This window comes from Mustela nigripes, chromosome 3 (assembly GCF_022355385.1).
Source record: "Mustela nigripes isolate SB6536 chromosome 3, MUSNIG.SB6536, whole genome shotgun sequence".
NCBI lineage: Eukaryota > Metazoa > Chordata > Mammalia > Carnivora > Mustelidae > Mustela > Mustela nigripes.
In genome coordinates this window covers 534,947-556,698 of record NC_081559.1, presented here as the reverse complement: position 1 = coordinate 556,698, position 21,752 = coordinate 534,947, and the positions used below count along the sequence as shown (strand labels likewise).

Genomic DNA, 21,752 nt, shown 5'->3' with positions numbered 1-21,752 from the left:
AAAAGCACGGATGTCAAGTCAGTTCCCAAGAACATGACCATCGCGCCCTTTCGCCATAAAGCTGACATTATTTCGTCTACTACTACGCATCTAGGTGCGCAGAGGAGAAAGGACAGTGACACAGCCAAAGTGTTCCTAACGTGTCGTCAGGAGTGAGCTTCAGCACACGAAAGGATTCCTAGTATATTTTAATGGAGACAGAGTTTATAATATTCATCAGATCCTCTGAGGGACCTATCATTATCCAAAAGTTTTAGAGCCCAAAGCGCAGGAGGGAGAGAAAGACAGAGAAAATGAGATCAGAAATGAAATAATTCCAAGGCAATAATTAAGAGTACTTTTGAGGCCCCAAATTAAAAAAAAAAAAAAAAGTTGAAAAAATTCTAAAATAAAACAGGATATGTTAAGGACTTAATTACCTCTCAAAATCTGGCTATTTTGCTTAGTATTTGGAATGGAGATAAAGGGTTAAAGCAACAGAAAACTTCCCTATTGTTCCGATGTTTTAGTGTTTGCTACAAACAACTTTTGGGAGAGCAATTTTGGATCTACAACTCTCAAAATCCTCTCAGTCAAGATTTGCCTTTGGTTTATTCAAACAAACTTTATATTGGATTTTGTTCTTAAGGATGCCTGGCACTGTGGTCTGTGTTCTGTATTGTCATTGGATTTACCCCGAAGAAAAATTGTTTTTAAAAACACACATATCAGGGCACATGGGTGGCTCGGCTGGTTACACTCGTGATCTCAGGGCCCTCGGACTGAGCTGCTGGCTCCGGGGGGGATCGGCTTCTCTCTCTTCCTCTGCCCTGTCTCTCTCTCAAATAACTAAGACTAAAAGAATTTATATGTAAACACACACACACATATATATCTCCTTTGCTCTTAGGTATTGTACTAGATCAGTAAGATGTTTCAGAACTGAAAGCAAAGAGATTAAGAAGCAAATACACCCATTTCACTATGACCTCATTTCTCCAAATGATTAAAAAAAAAGTCAGTCAAATGAAATGCAATGGATGTCTGCACGTACAGATTTTGAAAGCAGTTTTGAATACAGCATATGGACCATCTTCCGAGTCTTGAGAGTCTCCTTAATAAACAAATTACAGCTCTTTACTGAAATCACTTCCTGATAAACAGCCAACACGAAGAAAATAAATATAAGGCAGTTTGTGGACTCAGGCTTGGCGAGCCAGCGTCGGTGCGCCGGTATCTTGGCTTGAGGACAAGAGCCATCATTTCTTTCCTCTAAAATAGCTGAATTCTATCCAACTCAGAATGTCGTAAGTTTATGCATTTGTTAGAGCGAAAATTAAGGTTAACAAAGATGACAAATGCCACTGGACTAACTTCTCTGAGACCGTTCCTTTCCCACACGCCCCCTTCTTGTTTCGTCAAACTGGAACCACTGCCAATAGCTCACAGACTGGGCTGTACTTTCCCAGCCACTGTCCGTGCAGTGAGTGACACAAACACAGGCGCAGCTACAAAAACCTCTCCTTTTGTAGACGTGGCTTCTTACGTGTATTAAAATAATATAATAATTTTCTGCTTAAAATGATGATGATTATATCTTTACAAATACATCTGTGTATATTTGTAGTAGGTGACAATCTCTAGGGAATATTTAAATGATGGTATCATGACTATGTCTCATATAAAGATTAAGAATTTTTAAAGAAATTACTAGATTTGAACAAATACAAATTGATGAACTTTATATGGCTCGATTTTCCAAACAGTATTATTAGTTCAACGATACAAATTAAAGTCATATTAAATCATTTGTTACTGTTCAAAATGGTCAATAACCCCAATGATTCTTAAAATTATTCAATTTATTAACAGAAATTGAAGAAAAGGGAGAGTATGTGCTGAAGTAGAGAGAAAGAGCAAAGGCACAAGGATCAGAAAGAATCCGAGGCCCTCGGGGTCCTCAGCCATGAGCTCGGAGGTTCTAGAAGACTAAGACTCTGACGTTAGGTGGAGGAGTTTTATCACAAACAGAGAAGCATTGATGTGAAAGAAAATGACATGATGTGACTAAAACTTTCACTAGGGATTATCCTACTAGGGTAGATAAAAGAGGACAAATGAAGTAAATATTTTTCTCAGAGGAATACAGAAGACTATTTTGCAAGATTTTGATTATGAAGAGTGAGATGGGGAAGACTGAAATTGTGCCCAAGAGCCTGGAAGGGTGACGGCTGGTCATTGAGGAGAAGGAGCAGCAAGAGAGCATTGAAAGGGAAACAGATGATCTAAGGTCAGCCATGAGAACAGCCATAGTGGAGAAGCTACTGATGCAGATTTCGAAATTATAACGTGTGCATCGTGCGTGTTGTGCCACAGTGTTTTCCTGTGCGTGTTACCTCACTTGACTTGACAGCGACGAGCCTCGGTCACATCAAACCAAGAACCGTGGCCGAAGTCAACCAAGTGTAATTCTGACTTAGGGAAGATTAGAAACACCTAATGCCATTGGTTTAATGCTACCCTATCTGCTTGACAGGGTGCTAAGTTTTCCAAAATCAGTTATTTTAACCACCACAACAAATTCTCACCAGTCACTGTGGCTCCATTTTGCAGATGAGGAAATTGAGATTCACAGAACTTTTGTGACTTTCCCAAGATCACATAATTAGGAAACGACAGAACGAGCATTCTTTCCAGATGTGACTGGTTACAAACATTGAACATATTAATAAATCTTGGATCCATAAAGCTGAGGGACCTTTCCGGAAGACTGACAAAAGATCAAACTTCCTGGCCACACGTTTGCCATTCGGCCCTGTGCTTTTAAGTTAAAAAGTAAATTAATCAAAATTAATCTATATACTGTTATAGTTATAAAAGACTTTAACAATGTATGATGACAGATATTATCTAGACTTATTGTGGCGATCACGTTGCAACACACACAGGCATTGTATCGTTATATCATTATAGTAACGACGACAATGACCAGTCTGCCTCAATTAAAAAAAGTAAACTATAAATCTATGGACGAAGGAAAAGATAAAGTTAACTGAACACATTTACTGACTGCGTTCTGTCAGGTGCTTCTAAGCACCCTCCAATATTTTCTTCACGATTTCTCCGTTTTTACAATTTCATTCCTTCGCTTGTTCTTACAGTACCCAGGGGCTCAACAGCCCAAGGAGGTGATGAGGTCTACGCCCCCGTCTTCCCGCAGGTGGAGGGAGTGGGAGTGACGTTGGGAGCAGATCTCCTGCTCTCAGTGCTGCTTCCACCTACCAGGACTCTTCAAAGCACTCTGCGCACATCAGTGCGGGTCCTCACAACGGTGTTGCGAAGTGAGCACATCACGATCTTCATCTCATCAATGAGTGAAAGAAGGTGCAGGGTTGTTAAGTAGTTTCTAGAAGTTTTCAGAGATAAAGAGATCCCGGATCTGGATGGAGGTCCCCTGCCCCTGCAGCCTGTGCTACTAGCTGAAACACAGTACTGACTTTGTGCAACGTGACAAGGGACACTCCGTGCCCCTCCTGTGGTTCCAGAAGCCTGCAGAGGTCTGCAGCAGAAAAACAACAACAACAAAAAATGTTTACCATTTAAACACACACAAACCAGAAAATAAAAACAGGATGAGAAACTGTATTTCTGACTGCAATCCAATCCCTACCAACAAAGCAAAACAAAATACACAATGTAACACAGACACAACTTAAATACATTCATGTTTATATTTTATGAATTTTTAAATAATGGGAGAAAAGAGATTTCACAAATATCAAAACAAAGAGCAGATAAACTAAAAACAGATAACTCCTGTTGATATTTTCACATGGAGCATTGAAATGCCAAGAAAGACTGTGAGAATGTCTAATTTTAAACATTCCAAGGGTGAATGTAACTAAATATTAAGACAAGCGGAAGAGGAAAAGAGGAAGATGCCCTTTTGTTCCCTGACAAGGTCTGAGGAATTTAGTTCTCGAAAATACAGATATGAATGAAATAAATAACCACATAAAATCATTCCAGGATCTTTTTTCTCATTGTGAAGGTAAGAGATGTGGTTTTATGCTTAACTCTTAACTTCATCAAATAATGCTGCTTTCTCCCTTGTGTTGCAATAATGACACAATTTTTGAATTGCAATTTTTCTTGAGTATAAATAAGAACTTTAAAAGGTGATAATATTCTTATAAAAACCATTTCTGCTAAATATAGACTGACAGAATTGAAACATGCTAATAGGGGCGCCTGGGTGGCTCAGCTGCTTAAGCATGTGCCTTTGGCTCGGGTCATGATCTCGGGGTCCTGGGATCGAGTCCCGCATCCGGCTCTCTGCTCAGCGGGGAGCCTGCTTCCCTCTCTCTCTCTGCCTGCCTCTCTGCCTACTCGTGTCTCTCTATCTCTCTGTCAAATGAAGAGATAAATAGAATTCTTTAAAAAAAAAGTGCTAATATTGGATTTTTTACTGAAAATTACAATTAGACAAACCGATATGGTACACACTACCCCATTCAGTTCTGTAAGTTAGGCAATCTGAGAAGTTCCTTAGATACCATTCATTCTACAGCTCCATATTAAAATCTCTCACTTGTAGCAATTGCTAAACTGAATCAAACTGTCCCTTGGTCTTCTTCTTTGCACACGACCATCACACAAAGCAAACTCCAGGACAGCATCCTTATTCCCAACGGTATTTAAGGAAAACTATTTTCCTCTGGTTAATAATATGGTTGTCAAGGGAATACTAACACAAAATCGGTCAAGAAGCCTGATAACAGTATCTGTGCTTTACGTGAGAGGGGGTTTAAATCTACTGTGGTTTATAGATCTTACTTTGCGTCTGTATCAAATTTTGAAGTAATGCCAAGAAGATCTCTCAAATTCCCTGCTAAGATCTTGAAAAAAAAAAGAAATTATTTGCCTAATTTAATTTGTAAGTTAATTTAAACTTTTTAATTTATAATGTATTACTCTCAAGGTTCTATTTGAAAAACCATAAACTGGGGACTAAATGAATGAATAATTAAAGTATATCATTCAGGTGTGTTTCATGAAGTTAATCATTTTATTAAAGACTTTAGGGAAAAAAGTGGGCTTTTTCAGATAAAACCAATTTATTGACTGACTTCTCCTGAATTAGGACCAATGTCATTTTCTCAGAGCAGTCTTCTACAGCACTCTCTGTGGCGTATCTTCTCCTTCTTCTCCATTTAGTACTCCTCACCCTATCGGTCTGTTTGCTTTGTTTTCTTCAATTATCTGCATCTTTTCACTTATCCGCTTACGTATTAATGGTTTGTTTGTTTCCATTAACATGTAGGCACCATAAGCTCAGGGCTTTTTTCTGTCTTGCCGACTGCTACCTCTCCAGTGCCTAGAGATAGATGCTCAATAAATATGGCTTGAACAGATGAATTAAACAATGAAAACACTAACGATGGGTGGTGGTCATACGGAACATTTATTTGTTTGAGGGTCTGTGAGGTTATTCTAGTGTGTTGACATTGCCACAATCATCTACTTATCATTTTCTGTCTCACCAGCTATTGGAGGCCACTTACCACCACGTGCCAGTCAAGAAACAGGTGTTTAGTGTGAAATTAAAAATTAGTATGACAGATTGAATTATTCCAATGGTCAGGGTAATGACTTAATTAATTATTTATTGACTCAACAAAAGCTTGAGTACTTCATATCAGTTAACTTGCTAGGTGCTGAGGATACAGTATGACTTAGATGATAGAAATTATATATGTGCACCATCATGAAACTTGCCATACATTTGTGGCAAGGTAGTACATAACTCAAAAACACAATTAAAATTGTGTCATGTTATAGAAGGAGAACTATGTCATATCTCACCTAGCCTAGGAAAAGAAGCAGAAGGATCAGTGAGGTCTCCTTGGGGAAGTCACATTTAGAAGGCAGCTCTAAGGCAGCCAAACAAGCAGGGGCAGTTAGGGAGATTATTCCAAAAAAGTGATCTAGATTTGAAAATTCAGTTACATATGAAATATACATTACAAGATACGGCATTTTCTATATACCTGTATTACATTAAAAATATTTCCTCTACATCTTTATGCACAGATGCAAGTACATTATAGGGAACTAAAACAATTTACCAGTAGTGTCTTCCAACTACCCTATAGTAGTAAAAAGTTTGTAAGTACGACTCAAAACCCTTTGACCTGATTGTATGATGATGGTTTCATAGCCGAAGAAGCATGTAATGGTATCGTTTTAGAACACGAGGCACCATTTAGAAGCAGGAGTTTTCCACCTTCTTGGAAAAGGTATGTAGTTTTCATTTTCATGAAGAGAGGATATTGGCACTTGAAATTCCCACAAAAGTACTAGGAGTCAGAGATCCTGTTAGGATCGAGCTGTTTATCAAAGCCAAACTCATGAGCGTGGGGAGTAGAGTGGTAGCTTCGGAGCTCTGGGGTTGGGGGGGTTGAGGGGCTGAGCAAGGGCACAAACATGCAAGGCTGGAGCTCTCGCGTACAGCGCGGTGATTGCACATAACCCCACTACATTATAGACTTTAAAGCTGGTAAGAGACTGGAACTTAATTGTTCCCGCCACGAAAAAGAAATGATAATTATGTAAAGTCAGAGAGTGTTAGTTCATGCTCCATGGGAATCACACAATATGTCATTGAATCAACTCACGTACATCTTATTTCCTCAAGATTATATGTCAGTTATATTCCAGTGAAGACGGAGCAGGTTGTCGAGGATAATCGTTGCACAGCAGTGGTTTGGGAAGACAGACACTGCCTGCTCATGTAAGCATCTTAAGTGCAAATGGCCGAAGACAATGGCCCAGGGTGGTGATATAAATGTGCTATTTCTTTCACTTTGAATCTCTTCCTCTTCTCATAACCAGATGGTTCCAAGTAATCAGCAAACTGATTTCGGCTGGTGGGAAACTCTTCTTTTTGTTCCCTGATGCAGAGGAAAGCCTTTTAATAAAAAATAATTAAATATTTGGGGAACAAAATAATATTTTCACTATTCCTAATTATAACTTAAAGTGAATAGCATGGTCCATTTAACACAAATCAATATCAATTTTAAGTAATTATTAACTCTCATTCTGAAGTATGGAGAAAAGTGAAAGTAAAACTTTCAAATTTTGCTTTTTACATTTTTACATTGCTTTTTTACATTAAAATGTAGAAGCACCCTTATCTAAAGAAATATAAAAACTGAAAATACAGTACGACTCAGTTAATACAGGTAACATTTTCTAACACAACGGAGCATATTTCTTTTCAGTTTAAGTGTGGTCACCATTACATCACAAAAAAACACAGAATTAACTCAAGTATTTTAATATTCAAGAACTTAACACAGATCTTTACAGGGAAGATCTGGGTCTTTTAGAGCAAAAATGCTCCATCCTCATTCATACTGACTAAATATAAAGTGTTGCTACTTCAAAAAGTCTCACACTTTATTAAAAACAAAACAAAACAAAAAGGTAGATCCCTTATAGGACAGCAGAAGGGAAATAAACTTAAAGGCTAGTATAATTGGGAGATATTCTTTGCTTTCTGTCTTTTAAAGATGATGTTGGAAAAAAAAACTGAACATCATAATTTTACTCAAAAAAAGTGTATATATTCCTGTAAATTGTGTGAAACAGAATGTATTTCCTCTGAGAATCCTTTGTCTTGTTTTCCTCAACCTTTATGACACACAGAAATAGAGGCTTTATAACTTTTGTTTTCTTTTTGGTTTAGAGCACTGGGACACTTTGCAAAGATTCACAGCTGGCAAATCTTTCCCTCGCTTAATGAATATTCATCACCATTTGCAAAGATAGAGTGACAAGAAAAACTCAGTTCTTTTAATATATAACAGAGCCTGGCCCACTCCTAATGCTTGCTTCCTGCTTTTGAACACTGAATTACTCTAGTAGGAAATAAATGAAAGAAAACTTCCCTGTGAAAGAGGAAAAAAAAAAATAACCAAACCAAAAACGGAGGAGTACGAACTGGTTTGATTATAAAAGTCTTTCAAGAAGTTTAGTCTCAAAAATGTTTACTGTTTCAATTAATATTCCGTTTGCTCTCGAACTGGGTCGTCACCCACAAGCACGACTCACTGCATCACCATCAGTGCGTAGTCATCTTAAATCACTTGAATGAATTCTGAACGAGACTGAAGGAATGGCTGCACTTCAGTACAAAAACCTACTACAGTGATCTGTTCTTCTAAATATTGAAAATAAGGCGCGCCTGGGTGGCTCAGTGGGTTGAAGCCTCTGCTTTCAGCTCGGGTCATGATCCCAGAGTCCTGGGATCAAGCCCCGCATCGGGCTCTCTGCTCGGTGGGGAACCTGCTTTCCCCTCTCTCTCTGCCTGTCTCTCTGCCTGCTAGTGATCTCTGTCTGCCAAATAAATAAATAAATAAACTTTAAATATTGAAAATAAGATGTGCCTCATTGTCAACACCCTCAGATCGTAATGACATTGAAGCTCTTATTTGCTCTACAGAGTAGAGTCTTTTTTAGATAAATCCTGATTATTAGACTGAGGTGAGAAGCTTTTTAAAAACACCTACCACATAGATATTGCAACTAACTTCATTCAGGCCTTTGGTGAAAAAAAGCTCAAAAAACCCTCTGTTGCAGTAATGTAAAATTAGGTACAGTTTCATTTAAAACAAAACAAAAAAGTAAAACAACCCAAAACCAAGTACTCACAAACACGAGCGGTTTCTCATTTCTCCCCCCTTCCGCATAAAGTCTTTTTTCTTTTATACTTGAAAATTATTGAAAGTAAATAATCATTGCAAAATCAAACAACATATAATAACAGGGGGAGCATTAAATGTGGACACGTTCCCCCATGGGTTACTGTGTGTCTAAAACACACAAAATGTAGCATTCACGAAAAGAGAAAACAATGTGAAGATTTAGAACTTTATTTAAAATCTGACCAGCTTATTATTGAAAAGTATTACATAAAATGAAGCAAACTGTGTTCCATTATTAATAGAAAAGACTAATATTTAAATCAGATATCATAAGTTAAACACCAATATATTTTCATGTCCTTAATATGTCAAGCTATTAAATAATTCTTCTCCATATAGTACCCTGTTCCCTGGTGATTCTTCAGCAGTGTTACGAGGTTGCTAAGTTTAAAACACACACACACACACACACACACACACACACACACACAAGGTCTTTAGACTTTCCTGAACACTACAACAACAAACTATTTTTATTCAGACACTTTATAAGGGCGAAAGCTATTTTTAGGATGAATCACATCCTGGTCTTCAAAAACAATGGGATAAAACTGGGTACTAAATACAGGGGCAATATTTCCATTGTGAAAGGAAGTGTGTGTCTGTGTGTGTGTGTGTGTGTGTGTGTGCACGCGCACACACACGCCTGCTTACATCTCTCCAAAAAACTAAATAAATTGAATAAATAAATTGAATAAATATAAATTGAAATAAATATAAATATAAATATAAATATAAATTGAATCCTCTATATTTTGTGATTCACTTTATGCCATGAATACTGTGCTTTCACACGATTCCAAGTCACTCTTCTCTTACTTGCTTCTGCGCTCTTCAGTACGTAACACCACACTAGTTAGCAGTGGTTGTACTTTGTTTTCAAAGTAGAGTTCCTATTACTGCCAAATAACGGGCTATTAGGTTTACTACCGTGTGTCTGTTTCTCCTCCCGAGTACCACCGAAATTTCCCTTCAGTTCTCAGAGAACTGTGCCCTTTCCCAAAGGAACATAGAATTCCTGTGGATCCAATCGTCCGGGGCAGCTTCAAGCCGCTGGGCCAGTGCTGCTGCTTCGGGACCTCTGCCATCCGGTCCAGTGCGCATGGGAAGCACCCTTCCCTGGCCACTTGTCCGTGTCTTCTCTAAATGGAGGTGGTGGTGTCCGGATGCACAGCCTAAATGAATTCTGCTTTTGAAAAAAATACCAATAAGTCTTGCCAAATCAAAACTCTAAAAATAATGCACATTGTAGTGAACGGGAATGCGTTTCTAAGATCAACACGACGTCTCTAACATGTACCCCTTTTCTCCTCGTAACAGAAAAAATTAAAATTTACTATGAAAGTTGTGAATGAAAAGAAACTTAAGATGAATATAATTTTTCTTCAGGTCAATATTTAACTTTCATTGAAAGTTATTTTGCAATATTAAAAATACAGTTCTGAAATTAACAGAAAATATGAATTTACTGTGCGATGCTCTATAGAAAGCTTAGACATCAAGCATACACGATTTTCATTCCAGTTGCAAATATTTTTTTTAGTGTTTAGGTATTGGAAGTGGAAATTGTAAGAATTATTTTTAGAGTATATATATATATATCTTTAATTTACCAACTAAATTGTAGGGCTATTATGATTGAACATTTCATGCTTAAACATACATTTATAAATGTATTGCTATTAAAATTAAAATTCCTGTTTTGAAACAACATACAGCATTTGGTTTTGTCATTTAAAGCCCTTAATTGCATGGCCATTATCCAGATAATTACTAAAAGCATTGCAGACTTGGTTGAAATAAAAATATTAGAAACAAGTTTTGTTATATACTGTTACTTTTTAGAAATCTCAGAATTTTATGTTACAACAGACAAAAAGAAAACAAAATTTCCCTAGAGAAACTGGTGATCCTATACTATACTGTGATATGCTTGTAGAATACAGAGATGAAATCAGACCTCAGAAAATTTGTTTTTGCTACGGGGGTGGCTAATATTGCTCAGATAAATTTTTCAATCAAGATACTAGAATATAATCAGGCCTGTTTTATCAGTGACCAAGGAGTCAGGTGAAGCTTATCTTCAATGATTAATTTTCCTCATCAACCAATGTTGATTGTTGATCTTTATACCAGTAAGATTTAGAAGTGCTGTTTTACTGGACATAATACACATTGATTAAATTTAAGATAGAAATGTGTAGGGGCACCTGGGTGGCTCAATCATTGAGCATCTGGCTTGGGCTCAGGTCATGATCTCAGGGTCCTGGGATCCACCCCCACATCAGGCTCCCTGCTCAGCGGGAAGCCTGCTTCTCCCTCTCCCACTCCCCCTGCTTGTGCCCCCTCTCTAGCTGTGTGTCTGTCAAATAAATAAATAATTTTTTTTTAAAAAAGACAGAAAACTGTAAAGAAATATAATAATAATTAGAAAGCGTGGAATGTGACTCAAATAATCAAGAAGGTAAGTTGTGTAAGGCCAAAGGAAAAATGTGTTTATGAGGAAAAAGGAAATGATGAGTATTTCATTTCATCGGAAGAAATTTGCTCTTTGGCCTATAGGGCTTTAACAAAAGAGGAAGGGAGAGAGCTTGGGGATAGGTAAGGAAGTGCTCCTAGTGTGTATGTTGTAGAGTCGCCTTCTGACTGTGTCCTTGTGGAAAAGGGGCTATGTAGCAGAAATCCTCGAGAGTCTCTGCATTGGCAGTTTTCTGGCAGACTTGCAAGGTAGACGACGCTTTTTGGCACCTACTTCCTCTAAGGATAAGACCCCATCTCAGAGAATCCTGCCATTTCAATCAAAAGAATTGTTAATTTTGGCTGTAATGTCACCTCAATTACTACCACTCAAGAGCAAAGTAATAGAGTACTACTGGAGTACTAAAAAGTATTTCGTCTATGTTGGTGTAAGCACTAATAGTACATTCCTTTAGTAAAAATTGCTCGAGAGCTTATTATACTATCTTATCCCTCCCCATGAACCACTGAAACTACCATAAAACTGTTGTAGGTTCACTAAATAGGAAAAAGCAGTGGGACTAAAATGGCTAGATTATAAATACATATACTCAACTTCCAACGCCATGCTACACCCCGTGGCCATAAAGAGATGTCAAAAGATTTGAGTTCCAACAAGACCAATCTGGTAGTCATGTAGGTCTCATTTTGACTCTGGGCATAACAAAGCGTCTTGAATCCGGAGGAATGCTCTCCAGGACTTCAGAATCCATTCCCAGCAGCCTTTGAAAGCTACCGTGCCTCTTGTGGGAGAGGTTTCTGTCTCCGGACTCTGGCCTTCTGCTGCTTTCATTTGCTTCTGCTTCTTAGACTCTGCTCTTGGCCTCTGCTTCCCTGGCGGAAAACTTGCTGGTTCTGCCTCTCGTCAGTCTGACTTGCTCCTCTTCCCCTTGGCTGGGTTTTCCGAGAGAAATCATGGCTCTCCTGGTGCCCGGGAGTTCCTCTTTGGGTGTTCTTTCCCTCGGGTTGTCTAGTTATTTACACTGCAGGGAATGTTTCAAAGATGAAAGCGTGATATGGAGGGCAAGAACAATGTTGTTTTCAAACTTCTCGTTTTATTGATTTTATCGTCTGCTGCCCCTGCTACAGAGACAGCGGTGAATTTCTTGGACCTGGATTTCTCCAGTTGCTGCATGCTGCACCCGTCCTCCATGGTCCTTTCAGGGACACTTTTCATCTCCTCCCGGGCCATTTGGTCCAGTCCAGATTTCCGACGCGGCTGCACTTTGCTGCCCTCTCCTGACCCGCAGTCATCATGGTTTTGATTTGGCAGAAAGCAATCTTTTAGACTCCCTTTAGAATTATTAACTCTTCATGCTCAACCACCACCACTTTCATATTCCTGCCTAGAGACATTGCTGTTTCTATTATATTTATCAGACTGAATACTTATAATTATAAGACAAAGGGCAATGGCTATCTACCTTTAAATTAATGGTAGCAGTAAAAATTAAACGATTTTCATGATATTTCCACTGGGCCCAATTCCAGAAGTGTTCCATAATTAAATGAGGATTCAAGATAAAAGCATAAAATAGACATATACTAGTTATTATAAACACACAGAAGCTTCTTATTTGGGGGTTGCACAAAAATAATCCTAAAATGCCATGGATATATTTGTCAGGGATATACGTTTATTATATATCCACTACTATTCTGTTCAATGAATAATTTGTTCATTCCCTCAATCAACAAAATGCAAAATGATGAGAGAATTATGTGAAAAAATTGCAGAGGAGCAGGAAGGAATTGTATCTCCAGCCCCTGCTTGACTGACCGGAGGAGAGGCCAGGAGGGTGTGCGTGGAGTCTTCCGTGAAGCGAGGAAGAGTGTGAAACCAGGAGCGCGTGCCCGACCGCAGTGTAATAAAACTAGAAATAACAAAGAGTGAGCAGCAGACGCAGATCTCTTAGAAACACTCCGTATCCACTTCTTCCCATGGCGTCCTCGACACGTCAAAGACACAAAGAACATTTCAAACATTTTAAAATCGGAGGATTTTTCTAAAATTAAAATCACTTTTCTTAGCTAAGATCACAACAGTAAATGTCTTCGTGTATTCCCCGCCGCCTTCTGCAGCTGCGACGGGGTGTTTGGGTTGCCCCAGGGTCTGCTTTCACTACTCTTCCTCACACCTGACGGCCAGCGAGGGTTTCGGCAGCCTCCCACGATCAAACCCACGCATGTTCCCACAGCTTCTCTCTCTCCATCGTTGATCTGCATACTTTTTTCCTGAACTAATTTTACTTCCTTCTTGACCCTGTAGTCATCCCTGCAAGTGTTCTCACATCCGCGCGCTTATTCTCTAATGAGGTTCGGAACACGGCTAAGCTGTGCATATGGTTTCTGTGTGTGTGTGTGTCTGTGTGTGTGTGTGTGTCTGTGTGTGTGTGTGCCACTTGAATTCCTAGCACAGGTCTTTGTCCAAACATGGTTTTCAGAAAATACCAAAGTGAGAGCGAAAAACTAAGAAGAGCCAGAAGGAGGGAAAATTACTAATTTTAAGATGATTTTGAACGACCATGTAATATGATAGGGTTGAGAAAATAATGTCTCTTTTGGATGGAACTTTTCACTGTTTTGATAAGACCTCGTTAGGCAACCACTTTCTGGCACGTAAGATCCCATAGAGTATGTGTTTGTGGCTGAGCAGAGCCATCTGAATTCAAGGTGAATTACATAAGAAGTGAAACCTAAAACCATATGTGTCTCACGAAGAGACCATGTATAACGGATTCCAGGAGAGCTCGGTTTGAAAATACGATGTTTGTTGTGATGAAATGGTACAGCGCGACTTTTGGTGGACGAACACAGAAGCACATTCTCCTACGAGAACAAGAAAGCCCTCGGGGTCCCTCAAGTAGAACGGATGCACCACCCAGGCACTGTTCCTATTCCCACGCTATCTGCCTCCCGCATCCGTGAACAGCACGAGCACAGAGCGCATCTTCCGAAGACGTGTCCCTGGAAGGTCTACCTCCAGCCCTGTCTCCTCACCCTCACCCCTTCCTCTCTCGCTGTTACTCCAGAGCATTATAGTGTTTTATTGTTTGTTTGTTTGTTTGTTTCAGAAACCAAAATCCAATTTCTCATCACTGCCTAATGTGTACTATTTGAAACCAAGCCCATCTTAAAATACATAAATAAAAAAAAAATAAAAATAAACTCAGGCCCTTCCTTCAGATAGATAAGAATCAACTACATTAGTCCAAGATTATTTATAAGCAAATGCTTTGCCATTTCAAGTCACTACAATGTGATTTAAGATACCTTTGTATTTAGAGTTTAATGCCTTATAACTGTGGGATATGTTTTAGCAGATAAAAGATGTAACATATCATCTGAGAAATAGTACATAGTTTTCTATTTATCTGATCTTTAAGCTGATACACCAAGTCGTAAAAGGCCAAACTTTCGCTCAATAGAAGACACATATGCACAATTCTTTTTCAAAGGTTATGTAAACACACGTGCTGAAAACTGAGCATCCTCCCTTATTACACAGAGGAATATGCGTACGGAGTTTAAAGCTTAGTATATGAAGCAATATAGAGATTCATTGTAGTCTCATAACACACACAGATTAAAACAGGCGTGGGAATGGTAAACAGCAACCTCATCTGCCACCTTTGGGGAACGAAAAAGTAAAAAAAGAAAGAAAAACTCCAGGGAGTTGGAACTACAGATTATACTTTAATTCTTAAAAGATGAGACAGAGATCTAAAGGAAACGTGGTTAAACATAAAGACTTAACTGAGTGGAGATGTTGTATTGCATCACTTCTGTTTACTGAAGTCTCACTGATTCGGTTGTCCTCTACACCCATCATTCTAACACCCAACAAGAAGAGCACCGCACTCTTCCCATTTTACGGAATAACACTGAGGCAGGGAGGCTAAGTAAGCTTTCCAAAATCACTCAGCAAATCAAGGTTGAACTGGGTTTGAACCCACGCATTTCGTCTCTTGAGGCCATGCTTTTAATCACTGCATTACATAATTTGTTTTATTTTGTTCTTTTACTTTTCTGTGTGCCTGAAGTAGTTCATATTTTTTAAACAAATACAAAAACAGAAAAATCAAAATGTAAACATCAATTAAGCTGAAAAATTCCATTTTTTAATGCTTACATAGAAGCTTTGGCAACAGATCACGGTCTGCGACTATATAGATTAGTAACAGACAACGGCAATAGCAGTCATCCTGGGACCATTATTCTCATAAATTACGTACTATTTCACAGAAGTGTATCTTTAAGAGACTTGAAGAGGAAGACTGAGCATTTTCATAAGAAAGCTCTGAACTCTGATTACCATATTGATACAGTCATATTTTGGACTCAGAGTGTTAGTATATTTTTCTTCTTGTGTGTCTCTTTTTATAACAATGGTTTGGGATTTTCTGAAAGGTCGGTGTAGAAGTGAGGAGTATGATATTGAGATGTGAGATGTTCCAAATCCAGCAAGATCAGAAGATTGGACATTCTGAAATATTTCAATGATGCCTTAATAGAAAGTTCTTCAAATATATTTTTCCCTATAGTATATGATTATTTAAATACTTGGAGCAAATTGCACAATCAATGGTACAATAATTGCTACTCTCAGGTTTCCTGTTGTTTCTCTGCAAAATTTCCTTCACTCTGGTGTCCCACCAACTCCAGCCTCTTCAGAGTGTGTAAACCACCGGTCTCTGTTTCGTCTGCTCAGCACGACAGCTATGCTCGTACTGGACTCCCCCTCTGTGCTGACAACCAGAAAGGGCCTCTAGGCAAAAAGCTGACTATTTTGGGATGTATCTCATTTATTTTCCTTATGTTAGGTATTATTGCTTTGTAATTTTTTGTTGAAAATTGGAAAACAGTTATTTCACATATTTACTCCATCTTTTTAACTATATATGGTGGGCTGCCCCTTCAACCAGCTATTTGGTTATTGTCAGAAGCAGAAGTTGCTGTTATGGATTTGAGGTGATCAGAAAAGACTCATCCTTGATATGCACTATGTATATATGTATATATGTATATGTAACAATTACTAAGATTTAGGGAATGATTAGTAGTAGTAGATTTTACAAACACTATCTATCTTGGCTTATAATATTTCTATTGGTTTTATTTTTTCCTTTCTGTTATGAATTAAGAAGCTCAACCTAAAGAAGTTAGTACAAGTAGCATTTGTCCAAGACCACCCAGACAGGATTGGAACTGAAGTATTTTAATGCTAATTTCTGCATCCTTTCCAAAATGGTGCCCAGTCTCCTCACGTAATGGATGGCAAGAATGGGCGAGGCTATTCAGGAACATCTTACTTAAATCTTCGGTAACTTGGGGCTCAGTGTGCATGCTCAGATTCCCTCATCAGGCTCAATTCTGACAGGCGAAGCTCCAGAAGCCATCTGGAAAGAAGAAATGAACTTTCCCCACCATTGCTTCTTCCCACTGACTTTAATATGACCCATGAACACAGTTAACAAATACCAGCTGTGTTGACTCCATACAGCATTTAATTCCTATTTTTTTGCCTTAGCTTCTTACAACTATTTCAGGAGGAAAATTCATCACTGAAGTCATCTTTGACATCCTGATATGTTGAACTACGATAATTAGATTTGTTTTATTTTGACCTCTTCAGTGCCACTTGTATTCTTTTACTTGCAAAGGGCTGGAAATCCAGCAATAATAATAATAATAAAACATTTCAGATATATTATTAAAAATATACTTAGTATAGATGAAGAAATGTGTGAAAGGCATTAAGAGGCACAAACTTCCAGTTATAAAATCAATAACTCACAGAAACATAGGAAATATTGGCAATAATATTGTAATAACATTATACGGTGAGAAGAATATACACACACACACTCATATAGTAGTTGTAAGTAATAGAAGTCAGAATAGGATCCCTGAATAATGACAGTTCGTGTTTTCTCTGAGAGTTTTATGTAATAGATTAGGAAAGGAAATTTTTGTCCACTTAGTGTACATTTTTAATTTTTTCAAACTGTTTATAATAGTTTCTTTGTCTGTAAAATGAGTGGGTTGGATCCTTGAAATCTTTCTGGTTCTTCATAATTTATAATTCCATAGAGAGATATTTCCATTGAAGATAGTGTGTAGGCATCAAAGCATCTCTCACCTACTCTTTGATCTTCCCTCAGCGAACACATACGGAGTCTGGGTTCACTTAAGAAAATCTGAAATGGGGGCCCCTGGGGGGCTCCGTGGGTTAAAGCCTCTGCCTCAGGTCATGATCTCAGGTTCCTGGGAACCTCACAGAGGGCCTGCTTCCTCCTTCCTCTACTGTGATCTCTGTCTGTCAAGTAAATTAAAAAAAAAAGAAAGAAAGAAAGACTTTCTGAAATGAAATTCTGAAATGAAATTCTGAAATTTCATTCATTTCTGAAATGAAATCTCTTCTCAGTTCAGTGCCCTTTTGCCCTTGAGAAAGTTATTAAATATATATTAGAGAACTATAGAGAGAGTATTACTTTTCTTATTGGGAAGATGAAAATACCTACTTCAAAATTACATTAAAGACCAAGTAAATATGTGAGAGAATGCCTTGCAGACAGTGAAGTATTATAGAAAAGTGAGGAAGACAATATGATAATCATTAAGTTAAAAAAGAGAGAGAAATTAAAAAAAAAAATTTCAGCTCGAATACTCACAGTCTGGTCTTAGCAAAATTAACTTCTTTTATTGGTGCTGTTCAAAAGTGCAGGAAATAGAACCATGGAAATAAGAAAAATATAAATAAATAAATAAATAAATAAATAAATAAAAATAAGACAGGATTGATTTGTCTAGTATGGAGATCATATTTAGAACAGTATTTACAATTTAATTAATTTTATGATAATTAAATGTCATTTTTCCCAGACTTGCCCAGCTTTTGCATGTGTTTTTTTGTAGGTTATCATTTTTCATGCTAAATAACTGAGTAAACTCGAAATGTGATTGTAATCATATACGAATCTTTCGAGCTTTCAGTGATGGCATTGATACTGTGATTCTACCAGAGAGCATTGTTTTGCTTTATTCAGGGAGGGAGGTTAACCTCAAAGCTTCTTACACGATCTTTCCTTGTATAGCAGCTCTTGTCCCACAGATCAGGAAGCCATGTGGGGTTTCACCAGTTGCTAAATATGTGTCTCCCAACATCTCATTTCAGAAAGGGAAAGAGTTGTAAGCTGTATCCACAGACCCAGGGATCCTTTGAGAAGGACTTGGTTCAAATCAACATTTATTACTTGTCAACAGTAACTCCCAACTCTTCTGATCCGTGGATGATAATGATGGCTCAGATCTCCAGTGATTAAAGCCAATTCAAAGCTATTGTTTTAACAATTTCATAAAAGATCTGATTATTTCCATTTTTCCAATACATAATAATTCCAAAAAATGGTTGTTGGTTCCTTTGGAAAAGTGTGATTTCTCACATCCCTTTTTAAGGCGATAGGCCTCTCCTTCTTTCAAGAGGTTTTGGGTCTTTGTTTGGCAAATGTAAAGAAAGTGGTTAAATTCTTGAAACTGTACTATGCCTATTTAAGCGATGTATGTCAGGTTTAAAGTTGGTTGTGTTTTATGGTTTTTTTTTTTTTTGAAAATATAGATCACCAGTATTTTAAGAGGCTGCCCATCTACTTCTGTCACAAAACCTGAACAGTTAGTCAGCGCTAAAGGAAAAAATCATTTTGACATTGATTGCCACCCAAGCCATTCTGTCCTTTACAGCAACTATGCCCACTTGACTGTTGTCCATTAAGCACCACGACTTAACCTTTGCCATTGCCAGAATTTCCTTTAAAATCAGGAAATGAAATTTTGACTCAATTTTGCAGCACCGTCCTCAAATTTCAGAAAGCACACAATACAAAGATTTTGAGATTTTTTAAATACATTGCTACGTGGAATGTCCTCTGGTCCAGCTGGTGAATAGGAGGAAGGGCACACATAATAAATTCATTTTAATATTCTTATAGTCCTAAGCCTTCGGGTACTCTCTTTTATGTGATTTCAAAGAGGCATTTAAAAGGAATATTTTGGGATCTCAACTTCACTGGATGTGAGTTAAACTTTCAGTCAATCTCAGCAAAGTGTTAGATCTGCTCCTGGTTGCTGTTCAAGATGAAATACGGATCCAAGAGTCTCTGGTAAGTACACTAATATTGGTAAATTTGACTAAATGTTATGCTCTACTGTCTTTGATCTAATATCCTTAGAAAAGTTCCCATTGCAGAAGTTAGTGTCGTTATACTGTGTATAAGTTACGTCTTCCTGGGTTACACTTTAAAGTAAAAAACGACAATACTATGAATTCAACTCACTTTGTAATTTTTCATCCACAGAATCAAATTTTGGGTCTTATTTTATCTGCAGAAGCCTTGCAGCTTTTAAAGAAAATAATTAATTTTAGGGCAATACTAGAAGTACTCTGGTTGTCTGACAATGACTTGAGCTGATTAAAAACTTCACCTTGACACTGTATTTCTGTAATCTCTTCAGCTAAGTCAAAGACAGCTGTGCTCACCCACCTTTAGTCATCATTTACTCAATTGTGATCAAGTGCAGCGGACCCTCAGTCTCCCCAAATTTTATCTTCAATAGCCACTTCCTTCAAGACAACTGCAGAAAGTGACTTGAATGACTATTTTCCCACTGCCTCATTTTGACTACCATCCTCCAATTTTCCACTAGCGCTGAGGTCATCAGTGCATTTCAATCTAATTAGATCAGCTCACAAATCCTAGATGCTTATCTTTGTGGATATGTTTCCTGATACCAAGAAACCCATCAGTCAGTTTTCAGTCAGGGGAAAAATGGTTCTGGAGATTTCGCTCATGGTCATTCTTTCATTAGGCCATGGAATTTGATAGCTTGTGAGAGTTCTGAAAGACCAAGTGGCATAAATGATGCTGTTCAAGCAAAAGGGAGAAAAGGATTTTTTTATGAAAAATCAAGAAGCAGTTATCAAGTCTGAGGCTGGATTGCTGGAGAGCTGCTATTTTTCTTTGTTTCTCCTGGAAGGACGTGAGAGCTTTCCGTCTTATAAATACGTGAAAGGAAATGGCTCTTCTTGCCTCCTTCCAATCTCTCCTCAGAGCCACCTACTAGTGTAACATAACAGGAAGGTTGCGAGTGTTAGATTAGTTTTCAGTCTTCTAGCCTGCATCACAAATGAAAGTTGACAAGAGATGCTATTTAGTATACAGAGTAATTTTTAGATCCTTAGCCTGAATTCCATCAAAATCTCTATCCCATCATAATCATGATTTCTAGACAGTCTCACTAATGCCATACTCAGAGACGACTCTCTGGGCACTACCTCTCCCTGTGTATATTTAAGGCTCCACGTGTTTAGTAGCCACGCGTTGTAACAGGTATCACTGCAGCTAATGTCTGTGGCAAAAGAGAACTGACGGAATCCAGCTGCCTAGGAAGTCTGGTAATAATGGAAGGTCCATTTCTTCAGAACTTGGGAGCTCTCTGTAGAGATGTTAAGACCTTGCTAGGGAAAGGAAGACTCACCTTAAAATAAGCCTACCTTCCACACATAAATGTATTCTTAACAACGGCTGCTGTCCACAAGACTGAGGAAGTAACACACAGCAGAAGTCTAGAGAGTGAGGTTTGGACCAGCATCTTTACACGGATGTGAACTGACAACAGACGGAAGACTGATGCTCCGGCGTTGGTTTGCTAGAGATGGCTTCTTGCTTGTTGTTGTTTTCTATATTTAGAAATGACTGAGAAGGGCGCCTGGGTGGCTCAGTGGGTTAAGCCGCTGCCTTCGGCTCAGGTCATGATCTCAGGGTCCTGGGATCGAGTCCCACATCGGGCTCTCTGCTCAGCGGGGAGCCTGCTTCCTCCTCTCTCTCTCTCTCTGCCTGCTTGTGATCTCTCTCTCTGTCGAATAAATAAAAAAAATCTTTAAAAAAAAAAAAAAAAAAAAAAGAAATGACTGAGAAAATGATATTTTTCTTTGCTGGGAAATGAGGTTCTGTAGCTAAAGAAAAATAGTAGATGACGGAAAAGGAGAGTTATAGGAAAACTAATCAAGACGGGCGATTAAAGTCTGACAGAGAGAGATCTCGGGAGGAGGCAATGGTTCTTCTCAGTAGACTTCCCTTTCATCCCTAGGCTTGGGGTGTCCCTGAGGAAGTTGCGCGACATGGAGACAGTCTCTGCTTCCATAACAAGATGATCAGCTTTTTGAATGGGATTTTCTCCCAATGTCATGTAAACCCAAACATTATAACTTTTGACAACCGGCACGAACTGACTGGTGTCCTAAAAAGGTAGAAACCGAGAAAATTTTCTTTTCTTTTCTTTTCTTTTTTTTTTTTTTTTGTCTTTGTCTTACATTTATCCTGTTCTTTCCAAATAGCTCTAAGCCTTAGCTACGGCCTATGACTGCTTAAAGCACAAAGGGAAACAAATTTAATGGTCGCGGGTTTGGGTATTTTCTTCTTTATTGAT

The 21,752-nt window shown here is 38.2% G+C and overlaps 1 long non-coding RNA gene across 1 annotated transcript; it reads left to right on the top strand.

The window, feature by feature from the left end:
* The first annotated feature begins 6,200 nt into the window (after window positions 1-6,200).
* Window positions 6,201-8,395, top strand: LOC132012797 (uncharacterized). Its single transcript, XR_009402759.1, has 3 exons — window positions 6,201-6,278; window positions 6,677-6,772; window positions 7,733-8,395. It is a non-coding gene; the product is annotated as an uncharacterized LOC132012797 (long non-coding RNA).
* Window positions 8,396-21,752: the final 13,357 nt, after the last annotated feature.